Source organism: Lepidochelys kempii, chromosome 4, assembly GCF_965140265.1.
Source record: "Lepidochelys kempii isolate rLepKem1 chromosome 4, rLepKem1.hap2, whole genome shotgun sequence".
Taxonomy (NCBI): Eukaryota; Metazoa; Chordata; order Testudines; family Cheloniidae; genus Lepidochelys; species Lepidochelys kempii.
The window spans coordinates 79062146-79082962 of record NC_133259.1 but is presented as its reverse complement, the minus strand read 5'-3'; the positions used below and the strand labels follow the sequence as shown (position 1 = coordinate 79082962).

Sequence of the window (20817 nt, the reverse complement as noted above, 5' to 3'; positions counted from 1 at the left end):
TAAGCTAGAGGAAGAAAAGGGAAAAGAAGAATTAAAGAAGGAAGTAAGGGATTCATGCATGATTTTCTTTTAAAAAATACTTAACAACTGCACAATTGACCCCTATGCTTTTCTTTGTGGTTGAAGGTAGAGGCCCTGCAGTAGGAGGAAGTGGAAATGTCTCTCCCACAGGAAGTTGGAACAGCTGGGAAATAGGGGGAACCTAACAAACAAACAAAATAATTGTCCATTTACTTACATGCATCTTCAAATTTAGGAAAGTGAAATAATTGTTTTACATCTGCACTTGAATGCACCCCTGGAGCAGTGGCAGGATTGCACTCACCAGAAGCTCCTGTTGGACTTCTCCCAGTGCAGCCTTCCAGGGCTTGCCAGCATGCAGCAGGACCTGAGCCATGGTCTCACCTGCCTACACCCATCTTACCTGTGGGTATAGAACACTAATGCCTGCACTAGCCAGTTCCCATTGTGCTCAGGTGGTGCAAATAGCCAAATTATAGCTGCTCCCTGCCTGGGACCACCTGGAGGAAGGGGGAGAAAGAGAATCTTCTTGTACTTGCAGTGTAACTCCCTGTGCAGAAATACTCCATGTGCACGCACGCAGGACTTCCTCCCAGCTAGTGCAATCTATGCTTGTTCAGCCTTTATTTGTCCATATTCTTCTAGGACAGACTCCTGTTTAGTGTGGGTACTGGGTAGATTAATACTAAGCCATTAGAGAGGGGAAAGCTGACCTAATGCTAAAAACATGCAGAGTTTTCTCGCAACGAACAGGACAATACATTCCAGATTTTATTATTTTTTTAAACCATTTCTCCATTTCTCTTAGTCAGGACAAAGATTTAATACTGAGACATAAGCATCTTTCCTTGCACATTTTTTCTTTTAATATTTCTTTTTCTCGGAGAACAAAATGGTTTGAATTGTATCTGAGTCTGTGGGTAGGTCTACACTGCAATTGGAGGTGTGACTGCAGCATACCTGATCTGGCTTTTATCCAACTAGTATGTGAGCATCAAGTGTAGAGAAGCCACTGCAGCACAGACTTGAGCAAGGGCTAGCAGCCCAGCTAGGGTCCCAGGCGGGTTTGTACAGCCCAGGCTGCTATTGTTTCACAGCTATCAATACCCTCACTAGTTAGCTTAAAGCTAGCGCAGATTTGTCTACAGTGCTGCAATGACAGTTCTGACAGCAGTGCAGACATAAGGGGGGAGGGCGAGGAATTTTAGTTAACGGCCCAGAGAAGTGTCTCACAAGAAAGGAAAAGGAGTACTTGTGGCACCTTAGAGACTAACCAATTTATTTGAGCATGAGCTTTCGTGAGCTACAGCCAATGGTAATGGCCCTTTTGCAAACAAGGGAGAGAAGTTTCAAGTCTCAATCCTCCATTCCTGTGCACTCAAAAATTCCAAGTGAAGGTCTCTCTTTTAAATGTTATTCAGTGTTCTGGGTCTTCCTTCTCCTTTGCTGTATTATTCCACTAACAAAACGTATAAGTATTACGTATGGAAAACTGACAGGGAGGCCCCAACATCAACACCTACATGCCAACCATAGGAACAAGACTAAAAAAAAGTGATTGGTGCACAAACACAGGACTCTTTGTGCCTACCACCGGATTGCAAGTCCAGTTACTCCAGAGTCAGAATAAGGAAATTTTCTTAAAGAAATCAAGGAAAATTTAAAAAATGAGGGGATAAATTAAAAAAAAAATACTCCAACTTCACTGAACAGAGAAATCAAATTGCTGTCTACTATAGTGACTAACACGGACCAAAATGTTAATGGAATGGAAGGGTACCTAGGAAATACCAGAGAGATGACAAAGGAAGTAATTTTGTTAAAAGAAACCAGTAAAAGAGTCTTCACTGTCCTAAATGGACTAAACCAGGGGTTCTCAAACTGGGGATCGGGACCCCTTCGGGGGTCACGAGGTTATTACATGGGGGTCGCAAGCTGTCAGCCTCCACCCCAAACCCCGCTTTGCCTCCAGCATTTATAATGGTGTTAAATATACAAACAAGTGTTTTTAATTTATGGGGGGTGTCACACTCAGAGGCTTGCTGTGTGAAAGGGGTCACTAGCACAAAAGTTTGAGAACCACTGGACTAGACACGTTCTAGGCTTCCCCCACTTGGAGCACTAGGACTCATGCATCTCCTCCTCCCCCACCCCCCGCACAACTTTCTGAGCCATGTGGGCTTGGGGAAGAAAGAAATTCCAGGGAGGAGCCAGCCCCAGAGAAACTCTAATTATCAGAAGCAATAGCAAGGTACCTCCGCAAGGACCATCAGACACTGATAATGTCATAAAACTGCTCTCTACAGTTTTCTCTCAGGACTGTTTACTCCAACCTTCACCTACCCCCGTCTTATACCTCTCCACCTAAACCTCACTCCACCTGCCATTCATGCTCCCCTCCTTATTCTCCCTTCTCCTATTGTCCCTTCCTTTGCCTTTCCAATTAGATAATCCCCTCCTAATAAAACCCACCCAAGGCATTTTTAAAAAGAAATGTCAACCCTCACCCTGTTCGCTCTGCTTGTATGTTGGATCCCTTTCCCCTACCCTTTGTCTATCTTGTCTGTTGAGACTGCAAGCTCTTCAGAGCAGGGATTGTCTATTATTTTGTGTGCCGAGCACAATGGCATGCTGATCTTGGTTGGACACCTAGGCACTACCGAAATACAATCGATCAATCTCTGCTCCACACCAGGCCTGCTTAGCTCAAGTGGAACCCTTCAGCTTATGGAGCCAAGGTTTAAACTCCTGTTCATGGCCAATGAAGGGTCCATGTCTTTGGAACTCACTCTACCAGAGGTCAGGCTGAGTTCACATCTCACCATCTCTAGATAAAATTGCAAGATTGGAGATCTTTGTTTGCAGAGGAGCCGTGGCCGGTGCCAGGAACCCAGAGTGGAGGCTGCTTGGCCCCTCAAGCAGCGACCAGCTCCAGGATGGGTGAAGGGGCAGCATGGGCCTGAGTTACAGCCTGGGTGGACAGATTCCTGCTGGGAGGAGCAGGGGCCTGTTTGCCTCGTTTGTCCTCTGCCCCAGGTCCATGAACTTCTGCCCCAGGGCCAGAGAGAGGACTGCCCGGGACAGCAGGGAGAAGGGACAGGCGAGTGTCACAGACTCTGCCAAGAAGAGCAGCCCCTGCTGCAGGGTCGGTGTGACTCAGTCAGGGAGAGGCAAGGCTCAAGAAGCTGGAGCCAGGTGCTAGAGCCCAGCTCCACTTCAGAGCTTGGAGTCCAGGCTGAGCCCCAAAAGTGAGTGGATAGTTGCAGCTGGGGCTGGGTATATCTGGCCGGGTTCAGAGCAGGGGCTCTGGTGTGAGAGGAATAGCTGGAGCTGGGACAATGAGGCTGTTTGTGTTGGGAAGGGGCGTGCAACTGGAACTTTGGAGTGTGTGGGGGGATTCAGAGCTGGGGTTTTGGATGGACATTTGGTTTGCGAGATCCATGTTCAGATTCGACATCTTGGGTATATTTGGTGTTGGAGCTGGGGAAGTTGAAGGAATGTCTGAAGTTGGTTGCTTGGGATGTGAGTAGGGCTAAGATATGTTTGAATCTGGGGGGCTGGATCTGGGCTGCACCTGTCGCTTCTCCCTGGAGTCCTGTGTTTTCTCTGGACGATCCGGTCCCCCTTTCACCATGTAGCTGTATTTGGCACTGGTGTGATCGCTACTGGAATACTGTTCTGGTGCCCACAATTCAGGAAGGATGTTGATACATTGGAGAGAGTTCAGAGAAGAGCCATTAGAACAATGAAAGGATTAAAAATATGCCTTATAGTGAAAGACTCAAGAAGATCATTTAGATTAACAAAGAGAAAGTTTAGGGGTGACATGATTACAGTCTATAAGTGCCCACATGGGGAACAAACATTTAATAACGGGCTCTTCAATCTGGCACAGAAAGGTATAACATGATCCAATGGCTGGACGTTGAAGCTAGACAAATTCAGACTGGAAATAAGGCATAAATACTTAATGGTGAGAGTAATTAAATATTGGAGGAGCTTACACCAAGGGTTGCAGTGGATTCTCCATCAATCACTATTTTAAAAACAATATTGGATGTTTTTCTAAAAGATCTGCTCTAGGGATTTTTTTGGGGAAATTCTAAGGCCTATGTTATTTGGGAGGTCAGACTAGATGACCACAATGGTCCCTCCTGGCCTTGGAATTTATGAATATATTACTTGAAAAGAAATAATTCATGAAAATAATAAATAAGAGGGATTTTTTTAAATGACAGAATGATAGTTACTAGAGAAATGAGCTGCTTCAGGCCTGTGTCAGCTTGTGTTGGTGCCTGCTGGACCAGAGGACCCAGACCCAATATGTTTCATAGTAAAGTTGCCAAGAGAAATACGGCGACTATATATAGTACCAATAAAGTAGTTGCAGTATATTTACGGGAACACCAGAAGGTTTTTTCTATAGGGTGCAATAAGAAGATAGAGATAACCTAGCTTCAAAGAACACAACATACTTATTTTCCTGATTTTGAGCACCCTCACAGAGGTTCAAAACAAAGAAAGGTTTTACCAATCAAAATGTGTAAATCTTATTTACATATCCACCCAAAGTTCAAATTGTTTAGAAAACTAGCTCCTATGTTTTCTGGGACACTGCCTCAGCCAAACATCTACTAAAAAAAAGTGTGAGAGAAAAATGAAGTGGCTGACTCAGTCTTTGAAGAATTCAATACTAGCACTGGGAAAAATAGTGTGAAAGCAATTGCGGGCATTCATGCAAATAAAAATGCAAATTTTCTTTTATAATATTCACATCACACTTTATTAGATTTCTGAGAAAATGAGTGACTAGATTTTCGTCACAAAAATGTTTGCAGAAAGAGAAAATGTAGTGAATGCTTATGCAAATATTCATAATTGAAGGGCTCACAGGGCCATCATGAAAGGTTTCGTGCATTTGGGAGTAGGGTTGCCATACACCCCGGTTTTGCAGGAAGTCTCCCGGAATCATGCCTTATCTCCCAGAGGCTACTGAAGCCAAACCAGGAGATTTTAGGTGCTGAATGGCCAACAGCGCAGTGGGGCTAAGGCAGGCTCCCTGCCTGCCCTGGCTCTGCGCCACTCTCAAAAGCGGCTGGCATGTCCCTGAGGCCTACGGGGGGGGGGGGGGGGGTAAGAGCCGACTCCGCAGCTCCTATTGGCTGGGAACTGAGTCCAATGGGAGTTCTGAGGGCAGCGTTTGCACCCCCTCCTGCAGCCCAATGCCCTGCTCCAGCTCCCTTCATCACCCAAACTGCCTCCCAGAACTTGCACCCCCCACTCCCACCTGCACCTCAACCCCGTGTCCCAAGATCAGCCCAGAACCCCCTCCCACACTCTGAACCCCTCAGCCCCACCTCCCAGCCCAGAGCCCACACCCGCTCCTGCACCTCAATCCCCTGCCCCAGCCCAGTGAAAGAGAGTGAGGGTGGGGGAGAGCGAGCAACAGAGGGAGGGGTGATGAGTGAGCTGGGCGGGACATCGGGGCAGGGAAAGGGGCGGGGCAAGGGTGTTTGTCTAATCACACAAACCCAGTTGGCCACCCTATTTGGGAGTCACTGGCTAGGAAGCCAAAACATTTATGGCACATAGACAGCCAAACATATCACAAAACGCAAAATAAGAGTTATGAATATTCAAAGCAAGTCATGGAGAAAATTAATGAGCAATTACAGGCTGAAATATGTCTGCAGAAGACATTCATATTTATTTACATTCATATTCAAAAAAGGTGCCTATCCAGGATCCTCTCACATAAAACTGAAATCCATGTGTAACCTAACAAGCTAGTCTACATCTAGCAGCCTCGCCATACCACAAAGCTCAAAAGAAAGACACCTAACCAACCAAAATGCTAAAATACATGAAATGATTTAGAATAAACAATTCATAAAAGTCACAAGTCTGAGAGTGGTAAATGTAGTAACACAAATAAAGAATTACATTCGTTGAATAAGTGTTCACTGGAGATAGCTGAACCAGATAGCTCCAGTCAATGTTGACTTTTTCTGTGCGGGACAGAAGGACATCACAGAGATTTTGATCTGTGCCATTTCTGACAATGGCTAACAATATCTTGCCTGAAGATCATGCTAATTATGTAGCTCCAAGTAGTTTACAGCTTTGGGTGTGATCAAGCTATATGGTGCTAAGCGATGGCATATGTGACAATAATGCTAACATGACAGCTTAGCAATACATTTCACTGTGAGATACATTATAATCAGTATAATCATTATACAGTAGTTACCTTAGTTATGCAATGAAGCGAATTGCCTTGGCTTTTTTATATGAAGGTTACAAGTCCAACATGGTATCTACATTCTTGCCCTTTTTGCTTTAATGTCTAAAGAGTTTCCCATAGGAGCAGTGACATCTGGCATCTTGGGAGATGCTCCTTTTTCTTCTCCCTGCCTGCAAATGGAGAATGGTTAATATTTATACTGGGTGAGATTCTGTGCTGAGCTTTGAAGAGGCGGCACAAAACTCACAACCCGGAAGGAGGTGGACGAAGATGGGCTTTATGCCCTTCAGCCACCTTTGCACCCTTCCAACCTCAGGCTGCTCTGCGGCTCCCAACACAATTTAGTTACCCAGCAGCCTTCCCAGGCTGCCTTATGGGCCGCAGCAGTTCTTGGAATCTCGGCCGTGCAGCATACTGAAGCCTCACTTCTACACACCCCTTCTGTCCTTGGTACTGTGGCTTATGAAGCATTCTTGGAAGGCAGCTTTAGGGCTGTTCTTCATGGTTTCTGCACTGAAGGAATCCTCCCCCAGGCAGATCTGGGGCTTTTAAAGCCCCTTGACACCACTCTGATCCCTTTGCTCAGTGTCAAGGGGCAGAGTGAGGATGAGGACCTCCCCCCTGTATTTAAAGGATAAGAAGGCATGTCTTAAGTATTAGTGGTCTTAACGGCCACACTTTGATATTTTCTATCAATGTAGTTATTTGAGTGGAGATTGCTTTAAAGTGTTGACTGTCTGGATTGGTGATCTGTCCAAAAAAGAAAGTAGTATGGACTTCAAGGACAATTTATAAAATAAGAATGGAAACAGCCAAAGGTCCAGAACTTTGGCTGCATTATTAAATGCTCCTATAATAAATAAATTAAGCAACATATTCACTAAAATGGACTATGGCCTTCAGGCCTTGGGGAGGTAAGAACACCCTCATGTTACATGTAAAAGTCGTTGTTCAGGTGTTACATTTAATTCCCCCACAACCGCATCCCACATTTTTTAACATGCAATCCTTCCTTCAGATGTGGAAATGACCCTATGTAAAGTCTTAGAGATCCAAATAGGTTTCCAGTCACAGTTTGCATTTATGTAGTAGCCATTTGCAGCAGTGACAGTATAAGGGATGGTAATACCAAGAGCAAAATATGTGGTGGACTGATTGGTAAAAGCGCAACTGTTTCCCTCCCAACGCATCTCTGCAAAGTAAGCAAGAAGGCAGTAAGGTGCCTGAAAAGGCCATGTGCAGTCTCTCTTGTGATTTGAAAACCATCTATTAAAACTTGCAGCAAAGTTGATAGGGAAACACATGTAAGACAGATACCAAAATGAGATAGACATCACATTCCTCCTATAGACACATCCCATTCTGCCAGGGAGTGAACAGACAAGACAATTTTGCTCCTGTCTGGTACGTCAGCTGCCCTTGTTCCATCTCATAGCTGGTGATTAATTACTCTTCAGTAAAGCAACTCATCCAAGACCAGTCTTAGAAACAGAAAAACACTGAAGGAATCTTACACCTCGCTGGGAAGTTTTGCCCTACCTGTGAAACTGAAAGTAATGCAACAAACAAATCAAGTGGAAACGTAAGGCAACATTTCTGATTACTGAAAGTTTGTGCAGGTATCTAAGGACTTGCAGCAGAGGAAAGAAAAAAACAATTATGCTGGTTATATGAACTATTTAAACAGCACTGAGTACACTTTTTGCACCATGAAAATAATACAATAAAAGTAATTCTGATGGAAATTAAACTTCTTTTGAAATCAAATACACAAACGAACCTGTTTTATGAGCAACATGGTATTCTGTGACACAGTGTTTTGCTATCCACACTTAGTCCTAGCTTTATTTCAATACAGTATGAACTGGCCCCTCTACTGTTCTGTTACAGCAGAACCTCAGAGCGATGAACCCCTCAGGAATGTAGGTTATTCATAATTCTGAAATGTTTGTAACTCTGAACAAAACATTATTGTTGTCCTTTCAAAAGTTTACAACTGAACATTGACTTAATACAGCTTTGAAACTTTACTATGCAGAAGAAAAATGCTGCTTTTAATCATCGTAATTTAAATGAAAGAAGCAAAGAAACATTTTCTTATCTTGTCAATTTTTTTTTTAAACTTTCCCTTTATTTTTTTTAGTAGTATACATTTCACACAGTACTGTTCCGGGGAGGGAGAGAGAGTGAGTGTGAGTGTGTGTCCCCTGCTGCCTGATTGCACACTTCCAGTTCCAAATGAGGTGAGTCGTTGACCGGTCAGTGTTCATAACTCTGAGGTTCTACTGCAGTTTGTTAAGTTGACAGAGTTTGTAATTCATTGAATTGCTGCCATCTCTATGTTGCTTTCTTACTTCACACTATCTGTTACAGCTTTGAATAAAAACTAGCCTTGCTGTAATTCTAATTTAGAAGACTAAATTATCCAGATAACGCCATATATGAATGCAATCACCAAACATCCCTCAGTAAGCTAAATTAAATGTACTGTCGTAATAAAATAACGAGAAGCATTCTTTCAGGCATATGCAAAGTCTGGTAATAGTTATGCTGTATGGAAAAATTTAGTACTATTTAGTAACAGTTATGGATAAGTTCAGAACTATTTCACCTCTAGATGTAAAAAATAGGATTTGGGAGCTGTTTTTCAAAAAAGCAAAATTTCCTTCTGCTTCCCTTATTCTTGATAATCAAGATTTTTTTTTCTTTGTATATTTTATTAATTGGACATAGAACAGCATACAAATAGGAGTAATAGTATTAAAGAATAAAACATCATCATCATAAGAGCCATTATTAGAATACTGAATGGTTCAGAGGGGCTGCTAATGAGATATTTCTAGATCACCTATTCAAATCTGGCCAAAGTCAGTAGTGACTAAAAACTGGGTGGGATCTATGAAGTAAGCTGGCAATTCACACCAATAAGGGGCTTTGCTGACCCCTTACTCATGGCAATACATAATTTGCACAATAGCCTTAATATGCATCAAGATTAATGCAAAAATAAAATAAAACGGAGCATGTGTGTGTACACAACATAAAAAAAACAAGTCACAATATGTCCCAAAACTAAAGGACTGGTTTGTGTTCACATTTTGACTCCAATATTTGTTAGTAATCCTGTGAACATAAGGACATGATAGTTTGTGCAAGCTAACTGAGATCAGTGAAGACAGAGCCTGGCATCCAAGTCTGGGAAATTCCGATTGTAAATATATGTAAGTTTTCAATCTAGATCGTCAGCCTAAACTTAGAGACATTTCATACAACAAATCAAGTATGATTTAGGTGGATCTCCTGCAAACACTTACATACATGCTTAACTTTACTGATGTGAGGAGTACTATTAACTTCAATGAGTTACTCACAGGAGTCAAATGAAGCACAAGTGTGTGTTGGATCAAGGCCTAAGTGTGGTCAGCTTTGTTTCTTTTTTGAAGAATATACTTAAAATTAAAATATAACAATAAGAAACCTGTTTGGCCATTCACTGTCTTTTCCAATAGATTTTTTAGAGGGGGTTAGGAGGTACCAGATGAGTATACAACACATAGTGTATTGCAAAGTGGATGATGTGAAGGACTAGCTCCTAGGAGGGGCATGGATGTGTATGGAAAATGTGGAAGATGTATAATTTAAGATGGGTTGGCCTTTAATACCACATGGCAGCATATCATTTTCATGAAGGGAGCCGAACTTTCAAAAATACGGAAAATGCTGCAGCAGACCTGGATTTTACATACTTGACAGAACCCCTTTATAACCAGCTGTGTCTGAAAATCAGGAAGATCTGAGTTATGAGTGACTATATGCTTATCCTCTGTCCTAAATCTGTGGCCAATTGACCCTTTTTGCACATTCAGGCCACGAATAAGTGACCTGATTTTAAAAAGTGTTGCGTTTCCAGCTGTTCCCATTGTATTTAGAAGCCTAAATATGGATTTAGAAGCCTGACTTTATAATCCTATTTTTGAAAATCTTTGTTTGAATAGTTTTTTTTGCTACAGTAGATAGTGATTTTCTGTTCACTGTATGCTACATATTTTAATTCAAATATTAAAAGTCTGACCACTCTCCCTAAAAAAACTGAGGAGACTCAGAACTAAAGCAAAACTATGAGCTCTGTTTCTCAAAATTGGACCTACATTTTGCAGGATAAATGGTACACAACATAAATAAAAAAATCCAGATGAACAAACAGAACATCCAACAAACTTGTATCCTAGCATGGAAGATCTGTTACCAGAAAAAGTTTCAGCCTTAACTGTGAATTGCTTTTTTTCCAGTTGACAATCTGAACTTTTTTTTTTTTTTTTTTTAAACTCCCTCAGCTCCGTGACTGCCCACTGGAAAAAGTTCCCAGGATCCCTGCCTCCGACTGCTCTGCCAAACTACCTGCCCCTTGCACTCTCTAATTCCAATATCGAGCAGAAGTTAGGAGCTTTGTTATGTATCCTGCTAGTGCATTTGGGGGGGGCGGGGGGAGAAGAGACTAGGAAATTCTCAGACACACAAAAAGAAAAGAAAAGGAAAAGAAGAACTTTGGTAGGCTGGGGTGTGAAACCTAAGAAACAGAGCTGAGTTTAAACTTAAAAGAAACCAAACACTGGAAAGTATCGTCATTAAAAACTGTATTAAGAGAAGCTGAACATCCATTAAAAATACTTCCCTAATAATACTTTTCCATGTAAACAATTTCTGCAGTTGCCACAGGATGCTGTATGACTACAAACAGGAGAAGAGGTGCCTGCACAATTGTGAAGAGGAAGGGAGGCACCAATGTGACACTCTGACTATTAATATGCAGTCGATACAATGAAAAAATTTAAGAATCTCTGCTCTACTAAGCCATACAGAGGTTGCGCCAACCATGACCTTCTTTATAGCTACATGGAGTCTACAGGAAAAAAAAAACAAACTCATACTTTACTGTTGTGTCATGTATTTTGCTTTTCACACAACAAAAACAATACCAAGAACTCATATGGGCACAGCTGCGTCCAAATAACTGTGGTCATTAATGATAGACAAGCATGCCAGGCCTCACTAAATACGTACTGCTACTCTGGTTTCAGGAGGGTTCTACAACTTAGAACACAGTGAGCCAGAGAGGATTAATAAATTAACGGCCTTACTCCCATATGCTACATTTATGAACTCCAGATGATGCATTAGCCCAGTCCCAACCACCTTGCCATGGCAGAGCAGAAGACATCACTGAAGATCTGGGCTTTGTGATACGGGAGGAGCATACCCTCTCTATGCACGTGGTGCCAGAGCCCAGTCACTCTCCTCAGGGCAACGGAACTGCACCAGGACTGCTGCTGTCGGGGTGCTTTGTGGCTCCAGAGGAGGGGGAAGAATTTGCTCTCATAAATAAAATGTACATAAATAATATATGATGTGACTGTATGGTGTAAACCTCCCCCACTCCACCCCTCCCCCGCAAATTCAATATGTGGATGTCCAGATGTTGGAGAGAAAAATATACGTAAACTACAAACGTCAACACTTTGGAAACTAAATCCAACAGGCTTTGGCCTTTTGAAGACACAACACACAAAAATAGATAGTCAAAAAGTAAAAGTAATCAGAACAAAAAAAATCCCTGTAATTCTAGGAGCTGACTCTGCAGAACCTCTTGCACAGAAAAGCCACGCGCTTAATATATTTCACTCCAACTCTAACTTCCCAAAATGCAAAGCAATTTAAATGTGTAAGCCTCTTAACTTTAGCTGAAGATATGCGCATGTGATAAAACAGGTATAATTGTTCACGGTAATATCTTAGTGAAATCATTAACAAGAACATATTCTACAAATACATTAGAAGCAAGAAGATGACCAAGGAGAGGGTAGGTCCATTACTCAATGGGGGGGGGGGGGGGAGGAGAAACAATAACAGGAAATGTGGAAATGGCAAAAGTGCTAAATGACTTTATTTCAGTTTTCACCAAAAAGTTTAGTAGCAATTGGACATCTAACTTAATGAATGCCAGAGAAAATGAGGTAGAATCAGAGGCAAAAATAGGGAAAGAACAAGTTAAAAATTACTTAGACAAGTTAGATGTCTTCAAGTCACCAGGGCCTGATGAAATACATCCTAGAATACTCAAGGAGTTGACTGAGAAGCTATCTGAGGCATAAACCATTATCTTCAAAAAGTCATGGAAAACGGGAGAGATTCCAGAGGACTGGAAAAGGGCAAATATAGAGCAAATCTATAAAATGGGAAATAAGGAAAAGCCAGGGAATTACAGACCAGTCAGCTTAACTTCAGTCCTGGAAAGATAATAGAGCAAATAATTAAGCAATCAATTTGCAAACACCTAGAAGATAATAAGGTGATAAGTAACAGTTAACATGGATTTGTGAAGAACAAATCATGCCAAACCAACCTAATAGCTTTCTTTGATAGGGTAACAAGCCTTGTGGATGGGGGGAAGCAGTAGATGTGGTATATCTTGACTTCAGTAAGGCTTTTAATACTGTCTTGCATGACCTTCTCATAAACAAACTAGGAAAATACAATGCAGATGGAGCTACTATAAGGTGGGTGCATAACTGGGTTGGAAAATCATTCCCAGAGAGTAATCATCAGTGGTTCACAGTCATACTGGAAGGGCATATCAAGTGGGGTCCCGCAGAGATCTGTTCTGAATCTGGTTCTGTTCAATATCTTCATCAGTGATTTAGATGATGGCATAGAAAGTACACTTATAAAGTTTGCGGACTCTACCAAACTGGGAGAGGTTGCAAGTGCTTTGGAGGATAGGATTAAAACTCAAAATGATCTGGACAAACTGGAGAAATGGTCTGAAGTAAATAAGATGAATTTCAATAAGGACACTTAGGAAGGAACAATCAGTTGCACACGTACAAAATAGGAAATGACTGCCTAGGAAAGAGTACTGCAGAAAGAGATCTGGGGGTCATAATGGATCACAAGATAAAAATGAATCAACAATGTAACACTGTTGCAAAAAAAGCAAACATTCTGGGCTGTATTAGCAGTAGTGTTATAAGCAAGACACGAGAAGTAATTCTTCAGCTCTACTCTGTGCTGATTAGGCCTCAACTGGAGTATTGTGTCCAGTTCTGGGTGCCACATTTCAGGAAACATGTGGACAAACTTGAGAAAGTCTAGAGAAGAGCAACAAAAATGATTTAAGGTCTAGAAAACACAACCTATGAGGGAAGACTGAAAAAATTGGGTTTGTTTAGTCTGGAAAAAGAGAAGACTGAAAGGGGACATGATAAACTGTTTTCAAATACATAAAAGGTTGTTACAAGGAGAAGGGAGAAAAATTGTTTTCTTAACCTCTGAGGATAGAACAAGAAGCAATGGGCTTAAATTGCAGTAAGGGAGATTTAGGTTGGACATTAGGAAAAACTTCCTAACTGTCAGGATGGTTAAGCACTGGAACAGATTATCTAGGAAGGTTGTGGAATCTCCATCACTGGAAATTTTTAAAAGCAGGTTAGACAAACACCTGTCAGGGATGCTCTAGATAATACTCAGTCCTGCCATGAGTGCAGGGGACTGGACTAGATGACCTCTCGAGGTCCCTTCCAGTCCTATGATTCTATGATTAATGATTTAATGTAACCATTTGCTAACACTGCACTTTAAATTCTCCATTTCAGAGTTGTATAATTTCTACTGAAAGTTCCAACATTTAGACATTTGCTTTCTTTGTGGTACATTCCTTGAATATTTAAACACTCAGGATTATCACTGGTGCTGAATTAAACAAGTTATCCTAACACCTAAAGTATTGACTAGGCAGTTGACTTCTCCATGGAGATCACTTCCAAGGGGTTGTTATGGGTTATACAGGTTATCCCCTTTCACCACTGAAGAAGTGGGGAAAAAAATCTTAAAGAAATGTTCTCTCACAGTTTTTCTGTTGGGATTAATACAACAAACTTTTTATTTGTAATTCTGAAGCTTTGCTTACTATAGTACAGTAGTTTTACCACAATCTAATTGTTTAGTAAGTTAAATACCCTAAAGTTAAGTCTTTTAGAAACCTACTTGTGACTTTTTCTTAACTTTAATAATTTCATGGGAATAATTATTAGGGAACAAATCCTGCTCAGAACAAACTCCAGCAGAACACTGGATTTAGCCCTTCATTGCCTCCAAAACTATACAGTTACTCTCATTTTACTCATACATAAATTTCTGGTTCAACCTGCCACCGCAAAAAAAAAAATCTCTATTGAAATGAACAGGGAGTTTTGTGTACAAAACCAATTGCAGGATATGGCTCATTCATAAGAGGGAATGGTTATCACTTTATGGTACCATCTACTTATTTAAGGCCAGATTCTGATTAAGTAGTACCCTACCCTGAGAGCAGTACCATTCATTTTAGTGGTACTACTCCTGGAGTATGGTACTGCTCAATGTGAGTAATGATATCAGAATCTGGCCCTTAAAATTAAGATAAAAATGAGGAATGATTCTACACATATTCCGCATTAAAAGTCTGCTGATTTCAATGTTTGCAGTTGATCTTTGATCTTTCGTGACCTTTTGACCATGATCAAGTGAACTGTGAATCTGCTCTTTGGTACTTTTTCTGGGAGGAAATATCCTGCATATGCAAAGGTGTGGACTCAATGGGCCTGATTCTCCTTTCACACGTGTAAACTGGGAGTTACTTCATTGTAATCAATGGCATTAAATTAGTACGCGAGTACATGGAGAATCAGACCCACTGATCCAATAGGTCTTTTTCAACTTTAACCTCTAATCATAGTGCCGTGATAGAAAAGCCAATATATGGAAAGAAAACATTAAAATATTCACCAATGTATTGGCACTTCTAAGGTCAGCTGCTGAATTTATGACTCATTTCACTATCTAAGATTACAGAAACTTTTAAAAAAAAGATCAGTAAAACATATGTAAGTAAGTTTATGGGTATTTGATATATTCTTAATAAGAACCAGAGCAGCAAACATTAAACTTCCAATATGTATCAGAATGACGCAGGGTATAGAATCACAATACATCTACGTTGGAGTTACTCTGTGTACTTAATTAAGTACACACTATGAAGACCGAGTTTTAAAAGTAGACAGACAGAAACAGGAACATACAGAAGTCAGCCTCCTGTGATTAATCTAAATTTTATCATGGTGGTTAACAGCATTTCTACAGGTCAAAGAAATAGTGGCTGGTTTTCAGATTTTTTGGGTTTGAATTCTTGTGTTTTCCAGTTAAGCTTACTTTTATATAAAGCGCCTTAATTTGCTGTAATTTTTTTTGTACTTTGTTTTGTACCCTGCATATGTCATGCTATTTTCACTATTTTTCCGAACATTTATTTTTTTCTTTTGCTAAGAAAATATTGCCACAACACTAACTAATTACTGACATCAATGTCTAAATAAAACACCTGGGCATGTGCACAATCCATACATCAACAGAACATATTCATGTCAATACATAAAGATTTCATTTCCACATGCAGTATTTCATACACAGATGCTCAGATACTATGGTGATGGGCACATTATAAAAAACTAGTCAACATAAAGGTGCAAGTTAAAGAGAGGCAGCCTGCACTTTTAACCTTAAAAAGGATAAAATTATAATTATATGAGTATATATACCATCTTAACCTCTGTTGTGCACTTGCATTCAGTAACACTATTCACTTCACATCACTGTTGTATATTTTATATTTCTGCATCATCATTTATAGTCAGACAGGGAAAGTCTGTTTCCATTTGACGTATGCTTGTGCAACACTAGCAAAATTCAGTCTCCTCCTCCGTTGCCGTCAAACCAAAAATGGCAACTTCAGTTCATGTATCCCATGCAGAGTTTGAGTTTTTAGGTTCATGTTTACCAAGGAGCAGTGCCGGAAAATTCTGGCCTATGGCAATTGAGGTGAATAATTACATCTCTCTAGGGACCCAATCCTGTTAAGTGCTCAGCACTGTCAGCGTGATGAAAATGGTTCCTTTGGGGGAAGAGAGAGACTCCAATCCCGCAGTCTTTCTACAGGAAATTTCCTAAAATATTAAAGGAAGTTTTGCATGAGGACTGATGAAGAACTGGAGGAGGTGGAACCTAGTAGCATCAGGACACCAAACCCGATGCCCAGTATGAATCAGGAGTTGACATTATACTTAACTACGAAATATAAGTTTATTCCAAACCTTCCCTCCAAGATGAGGCCTAGGATTCAGAAGGATCTTTTGGGGGGGGGGGGGGAGGGGAAGAGGAGGAGAAAGGTGGGGGGAAGGAAATTGGCTGGATAAGGGGATAGGTGGAAAATTAAATTGGTGATTGAAATAATAAAAATGAAAATAAAACATTCCTTTGGGAATGTCACAACCTGCTGTGCAAATAGAGAATGCGTGATGATCTTCATGCTATTAATATGTATGATTAGAAGATTCTGGAACGTTATGTGAAGCATTTGGGGGGAGGGCTGATAGCAGGCTATGAGTTTAAAGTGTGTAAAGCCTCTGATCTTCTTCAGCTCTGCGTATTTTCCACATTTGTGATAAATGATCTCCAAAAGAGGCATGGGCGGCACCCAAAACAAGCAGATTCAACAAAGAGTAACACAGAGTTGCCACTCTGATTTTCACAGGATTGTGACATATTATGTAAGGCTAGCCCTTCCACTCCCTCCTAACGCACACAAGTGCCACAATTTATTTCTGGTAAGAGGAAACGTCCCTCCTTTAAAGCTATCATCATCATCACCATCACCACCACCACCACAACAGAATTCCCTATCTTGGGGTCTTGTGCTTCCACAAAGAACTCTCCTAGCTCTCAAAAGTATGGCCCTCCAAAGGATTAGTAGGTATGTCCCTCCCCACTCCCATCCATTTAACCTGCCATAAATTGAGTCCTACTTTGAACTTTCCAGTCAATCCTCCTGTGCTTCAAAACATATAATGTCATGTAATGATAAACTGTCACAACATTAACTTTCAGGGGGAATAAAAACCAATTTTTATTTTAAATTAAATATATTTAATAATACATTAAATAAACCTATTTAAAATTAAATATGAAATGATGATGCTATGTTAAGGTCAAAACTTACTATATTCTATGAAAATCATTTAAATTAAAAATTTATATACTAAAGCACAACACGTTTGCTGCCAAGTTTTAAAGAAAGTCAATCCTCTGAAGTGGTGGAAGTTACTGGCTAAGCACCTGGACCCAGAGTTTACTGGAAGCACTCAACCAGCTTTGGATAGAAGCAGACTCTTCTGTAGATGCAGAGAGAATATTTTCTTCGTTTCAGTTTATTCAACTAGTTCAGTTTAATGGCTAGTTCATTCAAAGTTGAGAAACCGCCTGGGAGTTGAAAAGGCAGGCAGCTTGTTTCCCTCTTTCAATCTATTAATGAAAATAGTGCGAGAGGATGAGATCCACTAGTTCTCAAATCTTGAAGGACATGGTGACCAGAAACAATTAGTTGAATTCACTAACTTCAGATAATACTTCCTTTGTTTAATAAATCAGTTTGTTTTAAACAAAAAACAACATTTTGATAAGAAAACAAAAGTTTAGTTTATGTATCCAGCATATTTAAGGTATTTCTATTTAAGTAATAAAAACCATTTTAAGACGATAATTTATGCATTTATAATTGACTTCCAATTTCCATCCAAATGCAGCTGGACACAACTGAGTAAAAAAAAAATTAATCATCCAGTATTAAGAAATGCATCATTCACCTTTCTTTTAACAGAAGTGCAAAAATTAAGAATCTGAATAAATGTATGTTAAGCTATATAAATGCTTAAATAAATGCATACATATATAATGTATCCCTCTTGGCTAGCAAAAAGAATTATCAAATTATACCAGCAAATGAGAACCAACCTTTCTTCAGAAAAATAACTAAAAATCACAAATGCAATACAAGATTAAAATCAATGATTTAAAAAATAAGGTTTTCTGCTTGCCTGATTTAAATTATTTGGATCACCTGTTAATTTTGATCCTCAAGACTAAATAGCAACCCTATTACCACCATCCCTTACATTAATATAATACCCAGGTTTAATGCTTCTGATCTGAAACGGGCAGATTTGAAACCAGTATATTGAGTATAAATTATAACTGAATTTAGGTGGAACATGTTCTTGAGATTCCTCAGGTACATTGCCAATAGGGAGCAGTCTGTCAATATTCAGTTGTATACAACTTTGGTTTAATACCAAGCCAAATGTAAAAACCAGCAGCCAAGGTCACTGTGTGAATTTGTGGCATTCCTTGAAAGGCATGGCCCCTCCACTCCAGGAACCAATGAATGAATTAGGATGATCCATAAAAGTGAAGTGTTTTTTTTTCTTGACTTCTTAACTAATTAATCTTCATTTGAATATTAAATCTTACTTTAAAAATTATCCCAATATAATTGAATATAAGTTACTAAACTGAAGCATTTTTCATTTTACTCTAGTACATTTCTTGAACATAAAAATGAAAATTGTTTAGGTAAAATGGTATAATTCTTAATGATTGGATATATTGTATTGTTGGGCTATATGTTACTCTGACTGTATTAATCAACATTAGAATAAAATTGCTACCCCATCTGTATATTAGATTGAAGCAGTATATTATTTCCCATACTTTGTAAAGTGTTTAGAAATCCTCAGGTGAAAGGAGCTGTGGCCTTGATGCAGATATGCCAAGTTGGCTAAATCACTTAGGCTGAAATCTACAGGTGAGTTAGGGAGGCAAAATTTCCTGGGGCCAGGATGCAAGGCTACAACGCTGCTCCCACACCATCAGTAATTCTGCCCAGGACTCTTCCCTGACTCACTCAAAACCCTCCACGCCAGCCTTATGCCGGCCCTCTCCACTAATGGTGAATGTCCCTGCCTCAGTTTCTCTATCTGTCCACTGAGTAATCTAATCGCCTTTTACGATGAGATTACTGGTTCTGTGGATGAAGGGAAAGCAGTGGATGTATTGTTTCTTGACTTTAGCAAAGCTTTTGACATGGTCTCCCACAGTATTCTTGTCAGCAAGTTAAGGAAGTATGGGCTGGATGAATATACTATAAGGTGGGTAGAAAGCTGGCTAGATTGTTGGGCTCAACGGGTAGTGATCAATGGCTCCATGTCTAGTTGGCAGCCGGTATCAAGTGGAGTGCCCCAAGGGTCGGTCCTGGGGCCGGTTTTGTTCAATATCTTCATAAGTGATCTGGAGGATGGTGTAGATTGCACTCTCAGCAAATTTGCGGATGATACTAAACTGGGAGGAGTGGTAGATACGCTGGAGGGGAGGGATAGGATACAGAAGGACCTAGACAAATTGGAGGATTGGGCCAAAAGAAATCTGATGAGGTTCAATAAGGATAAGTGCAGGGTCCTGCACTTAGGACGGAAGAATCCAATGCACCGCTACAGACTAGGGGCCGAATGGCTAGGCAGCAGTTCTGCGGAAAAGGACCTAGGGGTTACAGTGGACGAGAAGCTGGATATGAGTCAGCAGTGTGCCCTTGTTGCCAAGAAGCCCAATGGCATTTTGGGATGTATAAGTAGGGGCATAGCGAGCAGATCGAGGGACGTGATCGTTCCCCTCTATTTGACATTGGTGAGGCCTCATCTGGAGTACTGTGTCCAGTTTTGGGCCCCACACTACAAGAAGGATGTGGATAAATTGGAGGGAGTCCAGCAAAGGGCAACAAAAATGATTAGGGGTCTAGAACACATGACTTATGAGGAGAGGCTGAGGGAGCTGGGATTGTTTAGTCTGCAGAAGAGAAGAATGAGGGGGGATTTGATAGCTGCTTTCAACTACCTGAAAGGGGGTTCCAAAGAGGATGGCTCTAGACTGTTCTCAATGGTAGCAGATGACAGAACGAGGAGTAATGGTCTCAAGTTGCAGTGGGGGAGGTTTAGATTGGATATTAGGAAAAACTTTTTCACTAAGAGGGTGGTGAAACACTGGAATGCGTTACCTAGGGAGGTGGTAGAATCTCCTTCCTTAGAGGTTTTTAAGGTCAGGCTTGACAAAGCCCTGGCTGGGATGATTTAACTGGGAATTGGTCCTGCTTCGAGCAGGGGGTTGGACTAGATGACCTTCTGGGGTCCCTTCCAACCCTGATATTCTATGATTCTATGAATGACCCTCCTGATGAAGCGGCAAAGAGTCCTGTGGCACCTTATAGACCCACGGGACTCTTTGCTGCTTTTACAGATCCAGACTAAACACTGCTACCCCTCTGATACTTGCCCCTGATGAAGAGGGTTTTAGCCCACGAAAGCTTATGCCCAGATAAATTTGTTAGTGTCTAAGGTGCCACAAGTACTTCTCCAAAAGCAAGCCTTCTGAATTTGAGTGGAAAGCTACTCAGGTGTTCTGTTCCAAGCTGTATTAACACCCCTCATTAGCTTTTATTACCATCAGGAAGGACACAAGGTGCATGTGTAGAAGAGAAGGCTAAGGTATACAGGTGGGGCAACAGCAGGGGTGCAGTATGCTTCCTAGGCCTGGTCTACATTGCCACTTTACAGCACTGCAACTTTCTCACTCAGGGGTGT

At 40.8% G+C, this 20817-nt stretch overlaps 1 protein-coding gene across 4 annotated transcripts in view; it reads right to left on the bottom strand.

Moving 5' to 3' along the window:
- The window catches only part of STOX2 (storkhead box 2), a 144878-nt gene that overhangs the window by 82499 nt on the left and 41562 nt on the right, over positions 1-20817 (bottom strand). For 2 of the 4 annotated variants that reach the window (XM_073341765.1, XM_073341769.1), the window contains exon 2: positions 6272-6435. The exons of the other annotated variants lie outside the window; for them this stretch is intronic. The gene's annotated coding sequence lies outside the window, so the exon portion shown is untranslated. The remainder of the gene's footprint in view (positions 1-6271; positions 6436-20817) is intronic. 4 annotated transcript variants of the gene reach the window in all.